Source organism: Rhagoletis pomonella, unplaced genomic scaffold, assembly GCF_013731165.1.
Source record: "Rhagoletis pomonella isolate Grant_MI unplaced genomic scaffold, Rhpom_1.0 Rhpom_scaffold_00013, whole genome shotgun sequence".
In the NCBI taxonomy this organism is placed as follows: Eukaryota; Metazoa; Arthropoda; class Insecta; order Diptera; family Tephritidae; genus Rhagoletis; species Rhagoletis pomonella.
The window spans coordinates 12,872,676-12,885,188 of NW_023458567.1; the positions used below are offsets into that span (position 1 = coordinate 12,872,676).

General features: G+C 36.0%; 1 protein-coding gene and 1 long non-coding RNA gene across 2 annotated transcripts in view; one reads left to right on the top strand and one right to left on the bottom strand.

Moving 5' to 3' along the window:
* LOC118748827 (homeobox protein ARX-like) overlaps positions 1–12,513 on the bottom strand; it is a gene marked incomplete at its 3' end in the record, with an annotated part of 242,045 nt that overhangs the window by 139,175 nt on the left and 90,357 nt on the right.
* LOC118748830 overlaps positions 1–12,513 on the top strand; it is a 130,357-nt gene that overhangs the window by 117,494 nt on the left and 350 nt on the right. The gene's annotated exons all lie outside the window — the stretch shown is intronic.

A 12,513-nucleotide genomic window follows, 5' to 3' on the forward strand; every position in this document is an offset into this window, starting at 1 on the left:
ATAGCATAATTTGTGGGCTCACAGCAGCTCATTTTCTTCGATTTTGGGTAGCTTGTTAGAGGGGGGAGAATGTGGCACCAGCACTGCGGCACTGCGTTACATTTTATGTAGTTATTTATGTATGTACTTTTAAAGTGTTAATTATTTCTTGGAAAGCAGGAAATTGTGGTGCAGTGTTAAGCGCAAAGATTAAGCGTTTAAGCTAATGTGTAAATAACAAGCTGCTGTAATATTCAATTTTACGTACTTAGCTAAGAGAAGGGTGAATACATAGAAGGTTGAAAGAGCAGCTGAGAGAAAATGATCTCACACAGCAGATCGATCAGGTGGTTGTGGCTGCATATAGAATAAGATCAAAAAGTTCAGAGCTTATTATAAATACGAAAATAATACATAAATACTCTGCTGGGCTTAGTAGCAGTCTCGAAAGGGGCACGCTTTCTAAATTCCCATTGAAATGAAAACTGCAAATAAAAAATAAAATAAAAAACAAGGTATTCACAGCAAAATCTTGGGAAAAGAGCGGCGCAAGGGGATCTGCTTCACTTTTTGAAATTTGATTTCAACGGCACGAAGAAGATACTAAGTACTCGTAATATTATAAATGTAAAAGTTAAATATAAAAGAGAGTTGCCATCTTTTTTCAAAAGTTGAAATCTATTAATTGATAAGTTTGAATAAAAATTTCAGTAATAATTGAGTGTCAAACGCAAGCGGTATAAGAACGATTTATTTCAAAAATGCTTCGTAAGAGGATTGCCACCTGTTACAAATTTCAAGTTAATTAATTAATAAGTTAAACAAAATATCACAAATTTATTTCGAAAATATTTTGTAAGAGGATTGGACACCTGTTTAAAAAGTTACAATCAGTTTAAGTAAAAGTTACATGAAATATTTTAATATGGGTATCAAGCCAGAGAGAAAATATTTTAGACGAGTGTTGCCAACAGCTTTAAAATTTACAATAATTTTAATTGAAAAGTGAAATTCTACTATCGGAGTAGTTTTGACAAAAAAATATGTAACATACGGCCTGGATTAGCAAATAGCATATTTCTTGAAGAGGGCTGCCACCTGCCTAAAAAGTTTAATTATATGTAAAATTATAAGTTCAATGAATTTTCACAATATTCTTGCCAAACGAAGGAGATCTAAAAAAGCTTTCTTAACAAAAAAATATTTTAACAGAATTCCCACCTAAATAGGCATTTAAATTAAATTTTATTAGTAATTTAAATGATGTATTATAATATGGGTGAAAACGAATGAGGCTTAAGAAAATTATTATTTTTTTTTTGATATTTTAAAAAGGGTTGCCGCCTGTTTAAAATCAGAGGAAATTTTTTCATAAGCTGCCAATCGAATCAGGTAAAAGAAAGCTTTTTCGAAAATATTTTTAAATAGGGTTACCGCGTGTTTCAAAATCAATTTAAACTTAATCAATAAGTTAAATGTAAGATTACAAAATGATGTGAAGTCATACAAAATATGTTTCGGAAAACTTTGTTTCGAAAATATTTTTAAAAGAGGTTGCCACCTGTTCAAAAGTCTAATTGCATTTATTCATTTCATTGGATGAAACGAAAGGATATCAAACGAAATATGTTGAAAGGCGATTTAATGGAATATTAATATATGGATGTCAAACGAAAGATGTTTAAAAAAACTTTGTTACAAAAATGGTTTTGAAGAGGGCGTTCACACATCGCGGCACTAAAAAATTAATTTCTCGAAAAGTAATGACTAAAGAATCTTTCTAAAGACTATTCAAAGTAATCGATTGTCGCATATTTTTGCATAATTGCCTTTTCATAGTAGCGTGAAGAACACAAAAAAATTATTGTCAAAAAATAAAATATAAGTAAACACCGCATAATATGAACATGTATGAACACTTTATTTGCGATTAAAAGAAAATGCAGACACCTTAGATTGCCTGAAGATCATAATGCGTTTCATTCCTTTGAATTTAAGATGAGTTTTATTTGAACTGTAGTTTATAATAAAAACTATTTTTTTTTTTTTGATAAAAGTATTTTTACCGTTCTTTTTTGAATAAATCCATTAAATTTGGTTTCATGAATATTAATAGCCATTTTGGTTCTAATTAGTTGACATTATCGAGTGTATACTGTAGGTAGACATTGTTGTTGTTTTTGTATGATGAAGTTTAGCCAAATTGAAGGCTGCCAAATTTCCTACCGCAATCAATCCTGGTTTAAAAGAAATTAGTTTTTAAAATTTGTCATACTTTCAAATATAACTGTCAATAAATTGGACAAATATAAGAATTTTTTCAAAATATTTGTATTCCACTATAAAGAGGTTAATTGCTTTACAATTAGATACTTGTTCCTAACGAAAGCAGGATTTGACCTATTTGCGCTTCTACACCACCAAAATAACGATATATATATAAGTATGTACAATCACTGTACTAGATCTTTAAATACATCGTTACGTCATATGCTCATATGGCTTTGTGGTCCCTGTGCGCTTTCGTCGTCTGTAATAGAAATAGTATTGCGGTTTTACAGTAGTAAATGGCAAAAGTAGCTATTAATATGCAAATTTCATTTCCAAATGCTAAAATCGAGTTTGATAAAGACTACCCACGTCGATGGTGAAGTTGTGGAGCGCCAGCAAAAGAGGAGCACAAGTAGGCGCTGAGTGAGCCCAGAAGCTACATACATATGCAGAGTGTTGCAAAGTACACTGAGTAGTTAGCTACGAAAGCAATAAATGGCAGGAAATTGGGGGAAATGCTAGGAAACGCGCCTAAATGTATGCAATATAAACGGCAGTAAGTCAGCTCGATGCTACAGAAGGGGGAGTGCCTGTACCTACATAAAGTATGAGTTTATTTGCTTGTGAGTAGCGTAAAAGTTGCAAAATTGCCAAATTGGCGCGCATCTAGTGTCGGATAAAAGAGAGGAAATGCCGAGCACGAGGAAAGTGCATTGGAAGAGGTTGAGCGTGCGAAAGGGTGAAGCAGCAAGGAAGCGCTTGTAAAATATTTAGTTGTTTTTTTTCTTTTTTTATGGCTTTTTGTTTTTGCACTAGTATAGTTGTTGTTATTATTCTGCTTACATAAGTGTTAGTAGTCATGCTACTAATTGGACTTGGAGAAGTGCAATCTCTGATGCCTTTCCATTGCCACTGTAGCAGCTAACTAGTTTCTCAACACCATGCTAGCTTATACAACAACAACTTTTACTACTAGGATCTCCAATGGTTTTGATAGTTAGAAAATGTATTTATATGCACAGATGTATGCGTTAGTTTATTTTTCAACTACATCTACGTTTGTAGCACTGAATTCTAGTACTACTAGTTTTCACTACTCGGCATGATTTTGCGGTTCAGCACTTAAAGTGTGAGTGTTGGTGATTTTAAGGGGATAATTGGGGATTTTCGAATTGACAATGTGAATTCGAAAGTGCCAGTTGTTGCTTTCATTTTTTGCTCTAACACAACCACAAATGATGAAGTATTTTAAGATGTATGTACATATAGGAAATTAGTAGTATTAGTCATGCATGCGGATGGTGAAATATGTAGTAGTAGTGCTTTTGGTGTGAACATAGGGTTTGGTTTAGTAGACGTGAATAGTAGTACAGAGATGAAAATTGGAAGAATTGGCTATGAGTTTGGTAATAGAAATAAGAGAGTTTGTCTTAATATTTATCATAAGCTATTTTGAAAAACACTTCTCCCGAGAGCCCAAGTACCTTCAACAGCTGTTGGGTAGCCTTTATGGGACCAAGTTTGGGGGCCGCCTTTAGTGGAGAGCTTTTCCAAAATGGTTTTAAAACGTCTAAGGGAAGCTTTTTCTCCTTCTTCTTTTTCTGCTATTCCTTTATTGGCACGCCAGTCGTTTCTCTTCTGAGCCAACTGGCACGAATTGGAAGTGCGAAGTGAAGCCAAGTCCTTCTCCGCCTGGTCTCTCCAACGCAGAAGCGGCCTTCCTCTTCCTTTGTTACCAGCCGTGACCAGACAACTTTTTTGATCGTCTACCACGTCTACCATACAAGGTCTAAAATTTGCGCCATAAATACTCCCGTTTTTGAGTAGTTTTATTTTTAGTCGAAATAATTTTATATATTTTTTTAATTTAAAGAGTGAAAAATCGTACAACACTAAATATTATGTGATAAAAAGAAAAGCTGGCAGCACTCCGCAAGCTTGCAGAAATCTCTCAAAGTATGTTCGAAAAATTTCCTCATATGGAATGAATTACTGTCAACAAAAAAAAAGAAGTGCCAAAACTCATGCCGATTTTTTTAGCAACTTCCACATTATTATAATAAAATTTTTTTCCAGAGATTCTAGTTTAAATTGTCGTATTTATAGGATTTTTTTCGATAATGAGCTATGCTTTTACAAAAAATTATTAACCTTAAACAAACAAAAGCAAAATAATCAAAACTTGTCAAACAGTGGCGACACTATAAATACTTATTATATTTTCTGTTTCGTGAAACATAAAAAGAGATAAATATATATTAAACTATCCAAAAACTGGAATCTACCATATTTTTTTGAAATCTACCCCATTTTTTTTCCAGATTCTACCATACAGATTTTTTTTTGTCCGATCACTGGTTACCAGCAACACGATCCGCGACACATACTTTCAGATCTAGAACGTTTTTTCCATTCATAAGACATGGCCAAGCCGGTGACAGGTAACAAAATCAACAGAAATAGGGTCAATTGACACTACTTCGCTACTGGAACCTAGTACTGATTACTATTGTGTTTCGGACCCCGACGAAATCGATAAGCCTCAGTCCGTTTCATCGTCAAGGTTGCATTTTTCGAACCCTTCCTTGCCCACCCTGGCGTCGCTTGTATGGGACGAAATGTTGACGAATCTTACTTGGATGTGGATTGTGGCTTAATAAATTTATTAGACGAAAAAGCGTTACTGATCAGGGACAACTTCACTGAGCCATGGACTGTACAGTCGAAGCCCACTTGGTCGAGATCAACCCGAAGCATTTTTGGCGGCCTTCGAGTGAGTGGCAGCAAAATAGGCTTCGTCCGGCATACGAAAGCACCGTTATTACTTAAATTTGTAGTAATCTTGTTGGCGTTAAAAAGTTAATTTAAGCAAACTAGCTGACTGCGTCAACTTATACTCGAATATACACAAAAAAAAATATTAAATAATAACCTAACTTTAAATGAATAGAGGCGTTTGTAAACATACATACATACATATGTACATATGTGTAAGTAAATATGGAACAAACATACGTATGCATATCGAACCAAAAGGCAAGCTCTTCGCTCTTTCCTAGCTTGCCAAAATATATACCCACGAATATGTAAATATCCCAGTATATATACCTACATATATAGGCTTTGGGTTGCTTTTCGCCACTTACAGCGCCCAACACAAAAACACAGGATAATTTACTAGCAACTACTTACATATGTACATAGCATACAATGTATGGCACCAACAAGCCCCTTACCTTTTTAACCCCTAACCCAAACAGGTTGCGCACGCTATGGAAGCTTACGAATACACACTGGTGTACAGCTTGTATTGATTTTAATTGAAAAATTGTTAATTTTCCATGCCAACATCAGCACAATCAACGATGCCGTCTATGTACGAAGCTTATAAAGCAAACACCGCTCTACACCGCACCGCACCGAGCCGCAATGCACCGCAGAGGCGCCCCACATGTGTGCCACCACCACACATGGGCGGGTGTACATTAGGGTGGTTCAAAAACAGTAAAGTCGGAATTGTAATGCTCTTACCCCTAGGATTGTTCTATATCGAAAAAAGTATACCCCTATTTTTTATTTTGAAATCAAAAAAATATTTAGAGGTCGCTCAAAGTTTTCCATGTATTTTTATATGGGAAAAATAAATATTTTCGTAGAAATGGTATAGAATTCTTGAAAGTCAATATTTTTTGATCGGAAAACTCTGGTTCTCTTCAGGAGATTTCCAATAACAATACCCAATTTTCTATTTAACCGTTTTTTAATACTAAAGATTTTTTATTGGTCGCCCCATTGCATTTTTCGGGGTTTTTGGCGGACCTATAAATTATAGTTGCAATGAAAAAATGGTTAAATAAACAATTGGGTATTATTACTGGGAATCTCCTGAAGATAAACAGAGTTTTCTGGTATAATAATATTGATTTTTAACTATTCTATACCATTTCTACGAAAAGTTCTTTTTCCCCCCTATAAAATACATAAAACTGGGCGCCTTGATTTCAAAATAAAAAATAAGGGTATTTCCTAGGGGGTGAGAACATAAAAATTCCAACTTTACTTTTTCGCATGCATTTTTTTGAACCACCCTGGTGTACATACATACACTGACATTTGCTGCTTGCCCTTAAGATGCATGTGTGTGTGTGTGTGTGTGGGCGTATGGGTGTATGGCATGTGCACTTGTGGCTGTTTGTGGTGTGTCTGGTTAATTATGTTCGTTTGTGTTGGCTGGTTTTCCATTTTGGTTTTCTCCACTCTCGATCCCTCCGGAAAGCGGTTGTATGTATGTACGTACTCGTATGTAGAAGCAAGCTCTTGAGCTTTCATAGTTGCCACCGAGCACATACACACACATTCACTTACTATTTAGGTAGTTCCAATGAATTTTTGTACTCCACCCACGCGTGAAAAAGTATTTGTTTCTCTCCATTTGAGTTGTTGTACAATTTTCCATTTTACCACTTTACATATGGCGAATTGTGGGCAGTGCGTTGCCTACATTTGGGCGTGTAAGCTATGCGAGAATCTATACAATGACCAAATTTTGTAATTTAAATTCGTTTTAAAACTTTTTTGTTTGCATTTTTCATTTCGATATTATTGCTTCGAAATAATTGCCACGAAAATATGTATATGAAAAATTTTGTGTTTTTGCACAAAATATTTTGTTAATTAGAAAATTTGTTAATGGACGTAAATATTTCTATTAGGAAATGAGGTATACTGGAAAAATTTGGGTTGAGTGCGGGGAGTGTGGCTTTGAATGTGGGTCAAAAATAGTGTTATAAATATAGACATAGCTGGCTACTAAAATAGAGTAATTGAAAAACTAAAAATATTTCGAGAAACAAAATTCTTGGAAAATACAAAAAATAAAAATTTCGAGATTTAAAAAACTGTTGTGTGGTTGCCACATACGACTGAAGTAAAACTTCTTTCTCTGATGCCCGTATTTTTATATTACTAGTCAATCCGCATGACGCTAAAATGCCAAAACTGAATTTAACATTTGAAACAATAACCTAATATTCCAAAATTTAATCACGGTTATATGTCATGATAAAAACTTCTAACTTTAAGAAATAAAACGTTATGTCCCATCTACAGACTAAGCTCTTTAATTTGACAACTTAAATTCGAAAACCACCATAAAACATAATAATAAAATCTCTAAACTTTGTGCAAAAATCAGGAAAATTCATTAAATTTGCACGCTAATTAGCAACTCTTTATTCAGATCTTTTTAGAAAAATTATAATTATGCAGTTTTATAGCCCATTCAAATTTAGCAGAACAAAGTGCAAGTTTAGAGTTGCTAGAAAATCGCGTTGATTTTTGGTATTTTTTTTCACGCAAGTTGTTCCATACAATGTATGTATATTCGACAGTTACTTCTTGTATGGAGAAAATGAGCAACACCTTCCACAAAAAAATTGCCAAAAATCAACGCGATTTTCTAGCAACTCTAAACTTGCATTTTGTTATACTAAAATTGAATGGACTATAAAACTGCGTACTTAGAATTTTTCTAAAAGATCTGAATAGAAAGTTGAAAATTAGTGTGCAAATTTATTGAAATTTCCTGAGTTTTGCACAAAGTTTAGAAACTTTATTTTTATGTTTTTTGCTGTAAAATGAACTATATTTTTATTAAAAATTATCGAAAACAAATTAGAATAAAAAACTTTGCATATATTGCGAAAAATTCACTGTGTCAATACTTTTGTTCGTCACTGTATATATAACAGGTTTTGGTTAATATATTAAGGCGTTTTTTTTTGTTACATACATACATATGCACATATATCAGGGTGCTTAACTCGCTTTTTCGAAACTCGTTTAAACTGGTCTTTCTGAATATTCTTATGCGGTTTTTTGAACTCTGAATTCGTATTTTATGGAAAATGAAACTGCTAATTTTTTTATTAACTTAACACATATGGATATCCGAATGCTGGAAAATTTTCGATTGTAGAAAATTACTTAAAACAAGTAAATTTTATCAAAAACAAAAAAAAAACACAACCAGCCTCAATTCTCTAAAATAAATTAGGAATACCATTAATTTCTTCATAATCCAAGGATTGGAACTAAGCAAAATACACATAAGAATAACAGAAAGAAGTCGATTCACGTGGTCCAAAGTTATGCGGCAACATTCATAAAAAAAATATTTCAATGAATTGATAACCTCCTCCTGTTTTGAAGTCGGTTAAAAATAAAAGGAAGACCAAAACAAAAACTTTCACTGACAACAGTTGTAGCAGCTTACTAAACTCTGTCTAAATACTTATCGACGTTACCGACACACTGGTATATGCTTGGAGTCGAAGACGTTGGTGACGATGTTTAACCGGAGATTAGTGCCAACCAGGCTTTGAGTAAATGGCCCTTAATCGACTACTTCCTGTATTCATTCTCATCTAACGGCAAGCTCAGGAAGATGCCAGATCCGAGAGGCTTGTTAGATCATCTGATGTGAGTAGGCATGTGAGGAGGTGGTAGAGTCTTGGACTGAACAGTTTAACCTGCTACAATATCCAGAAAGGAGTTGTGTCAAAGTATCGCGAGCCTTACGAAGCAAATCCAACTCTTCGTCTGCGATAGGTGGCGTTGTTCTCTGACGATGGAGTTCAAAGTGTGAGAATTGACGAAGATGTTAAGTGATACACGATGAATGGTCTGTCCATGACAGACTACATTTCTGTAGTCGGTCTGGCTGAGCGGATTGTGTATTCTCATCCTCTAGATAGTTTGTCGTCTGTGCTCGAGTTTTTCCCGACAAAGGACTGTCGTTTTACCGATCAAATCTTGTAAGATCGAAGAACCCCATAAAGTGTGCATTTGGCATTTTTTTTTTCTGTTTTACTTGTAATCCAAAATTTATTAGCTGACTTCAAACAAGAGCCTCCCTATTTGTCTTATTTATTTCTAAATTATCGCCATTTATACCTATTTTTAGCAGGTTTTTTTTTAAATTTGGTTATGATTTCTGACTGACAGTAAGTATAGGTATAAAATAAAGCAGATAATATATATCATGTCCGGTTATTTCTTAAATTGAAAATGAGCAACCGTCTTTATCAAATTAGCATTTCCCGAATAACTCGCAAACCGGTGTCTAGATTTACATATACACGCACATCAGTGCCATATTATAGCGAGCACTCAATGACGCCATAATAACTCGGCTAACACATAGCCATACAAAAATATTTATTACATTCACACGTACTCGTTCATATGTATGTACGTATGTACATATTTACATATGAACGCATTTAGCCAACTAGTAAGCACCGGCAGTCAATTTTAAAGGACACACAGTCATGAACAATGCATTGTGAGTGAGAAGTTGGCCATCGCCTGCGAACAGCAGCCGACACTCGAAAATTCCTTAAGGGTGGCAATTTTGCAATTTATGGCTGGCAATCGCGATGTGATGTCCTGTCAGCGAAAAACCACACACACACACTTATATACATATGTCGCAGCATGTCCTGGCTGGCGGTGAGCACACGAAAGCATCAGCCATTAAAATGCTTAATTATAAATTCGCAAACGTATACATTTTTTCCTCTTTTCTTTTTTTTGTCTTGCTTAACTTGCCTTCATTTTACTGTCTTTTCTGTGTGCTCTTTCTTCTGCTTAAAACCTAATAAATGCAACCATGTTGAGTGTCGTTCGAATGTTCAGCTGTGGTTGTGTAGCTGATGTCGGTAACCGCCGCGTCATCGTAATTAAATAATGAAGACATTGTTTGCGCAAATAATGTGCGAGAAAAAGGAAGAGTAGTACGAGAAATACCCAACAAACCACACAAATTTAAGCTCAAAAACGACACTAACTCCAAACTTGCAGGGTGAATGCTATCAATCTGATAATTTGAAGGAGGAACATGTCTAAATATCTAACAGACCCATATCCTCTAGGCCTAGAACCGCCGACAACAATCTTCTCGAGAGTGAAAGCTTCCCTAGCTTCGCGGAAAGAGATTGTTCAAAATATGCAGCGATAACACAACTAAATACTCCAATAGATCTAAGGTTCACAAGTCACAAGCAATAAGAGCTTTGAATGACATCGCCAGATATTATTTTGTAGAGATAAGCCTTGTGAATGGACTCGTCGATCTGAATCCGCGTGTTCTTTACTACAAACTCAGACGAAGTTCACTTACACATCGGAAAGGCTAAAACTTTCAAAGACTTTCTACAGAACTTAGCAAAGCAAATTGGTAATAAATCAACCGAAAACCGCAATTGTACGCTTGCAGACTGAGGTCATCAACTGAGATAGGTAAAAATCATAGTTTGATTCGACTACTGAAAGCAGGTAAAAACGGCGTGGGCAGCTCCTTTTTCTGAATGTTTTTGAGGTCCTATCACTACCGTCGTTAAAGTACTATATGGTCTTACTAGCACATCATCTCGGTACTTAAACCTGAAAACTACAGACTAATCCTGCTCTTACCTTGCAAAAAGTGTAAACACAAAGCTAAAGATGGATATGAAGACGAAGCTGAAAGCGAATTTCCTGCCATTGACAATATACAAAATATTATCATGTTCGTCTTCACTACGCACTATGATAACTTTTTTACAAATGCATTTGATTAAAGTTGCAGTGATTTTCGTATTCGGCTTCAGCTTCGTCTTCATCTTCGTCTGCACCTCTTCACTCCACTCCAGAGCAACCACCAAGAAGCGAAGATACAATCACAAAGTCAACTGCCCTAATGACGTCTCAATTGCTTCTCCTTAATAATAATAATAATAATAGATTGGCGCTTACACATATGTTAGTGTTAGGCCGAGCTTCTCCTCCAATTTGTGGCGTGCGCCTTGATGTTGTCCCACTAAGAGGAGTGACCTACAGTTTTACACCGACTCTGAATGGCGATTGTAATTTTATGAGAAGCTGTTTTTCATGGCACAAATACACTCGGAGGTTTGCCATTGCCTGCCGAGGGACGACCGCTGTTAAGAAATAAACCTTTTTTCTATATTTGTTTGCGATGTTGTAGGGTGCCGAATATAGGCAAGATTAGTTGGGTCGTCCTTTCACTAGGAAATATACGTGTATATTTGCAGCGTGCGGGTAAGGCGAGAGAATATAGTACCTAAAGTAAGGCATGCATACAATAAATATCGACAAAAGTCCACTTGGTGTGTGTGTCCCGAATGGCATTCGTGCGTCCGGGTAGTAGGAGGATGACGGTAAAAACCCTCTGAAATTCCCGGACGTGCTCTCCAGCTTCCGTGCCCAAAATTCGGGGGTTGACACCAAGCACTGGCGCCTAATCTCTCACAAAAAGGTTGGCACCTGAGAAGGTGCTACTATGATTGTGAAGATGGGCCAGGACTCGGTGGATACCATCGGATCAAGGTACGAAAATCGCTTGAGTCTGTTTTTCGGGACAAATTCTTTAATAATTGATCCGCTACTTCTCTTATAAGTAGACGGCTAACCGTGCTGCAGACAAAACAACACATAACAGCCATTCAGGAGCCCTGGGTGTTGAAACAAAAACCCTGTGAACTGAGTGGGTTACGTGGTGCCATCATCCTATAAGACGAAAACTCGGTCGGACTATGCATAGAACATTGTGTCGGTAACGTCGGTAAAGATGTTTTTGTGGAGATTACATAGATGGTGAAAACGGTCCTAAGTCAGCCTCCACCTAAGCAGGCAGCCATCCTAGCCTAACCTAGTCACCGGAAACCTAATTAGCCTGAACCGATTGTGCCTTATTGGTCTACTACCAAACACAAATTATTTGCTCTCGCTCGATGACATTGAAACATCGAAGCGCATCCCGTGCGAATGTTTTGAACTCGGCTAGACAAAATGGAGCCTGTAATTGCGTAATTCGTTAACCAAGCCGCGCTCAGCACTCTCTACAAAAAAATAACGGAAAGGTGGCGACTGTTTCTATACCAAAGGCGGTTAATTTTACCTCCTTCCGAATGCAGCACGTAGTGAAGGAAGATTGAAAATGGTCTTAAAAGCGCCACCAGCGACTAAGTATTTCGACAGCATGTCCGGCGAGGTGGTACTATAGAACATACTTAGTTAAGGACTTTGTGTTTCCCTAAGACAAGAGGTGAGTGGGATTTCATTGTTTTTCTTTATAAATTCATATTAGGTTTAGCTTCGTCATATGAGGCCATTTTCCCATCATCTCAGGAAACTGTGGATATGCAATTTGTCAGCTCGGAAACACCGTAAGAATTTCCTTAATGAAATAACGAGCTCATT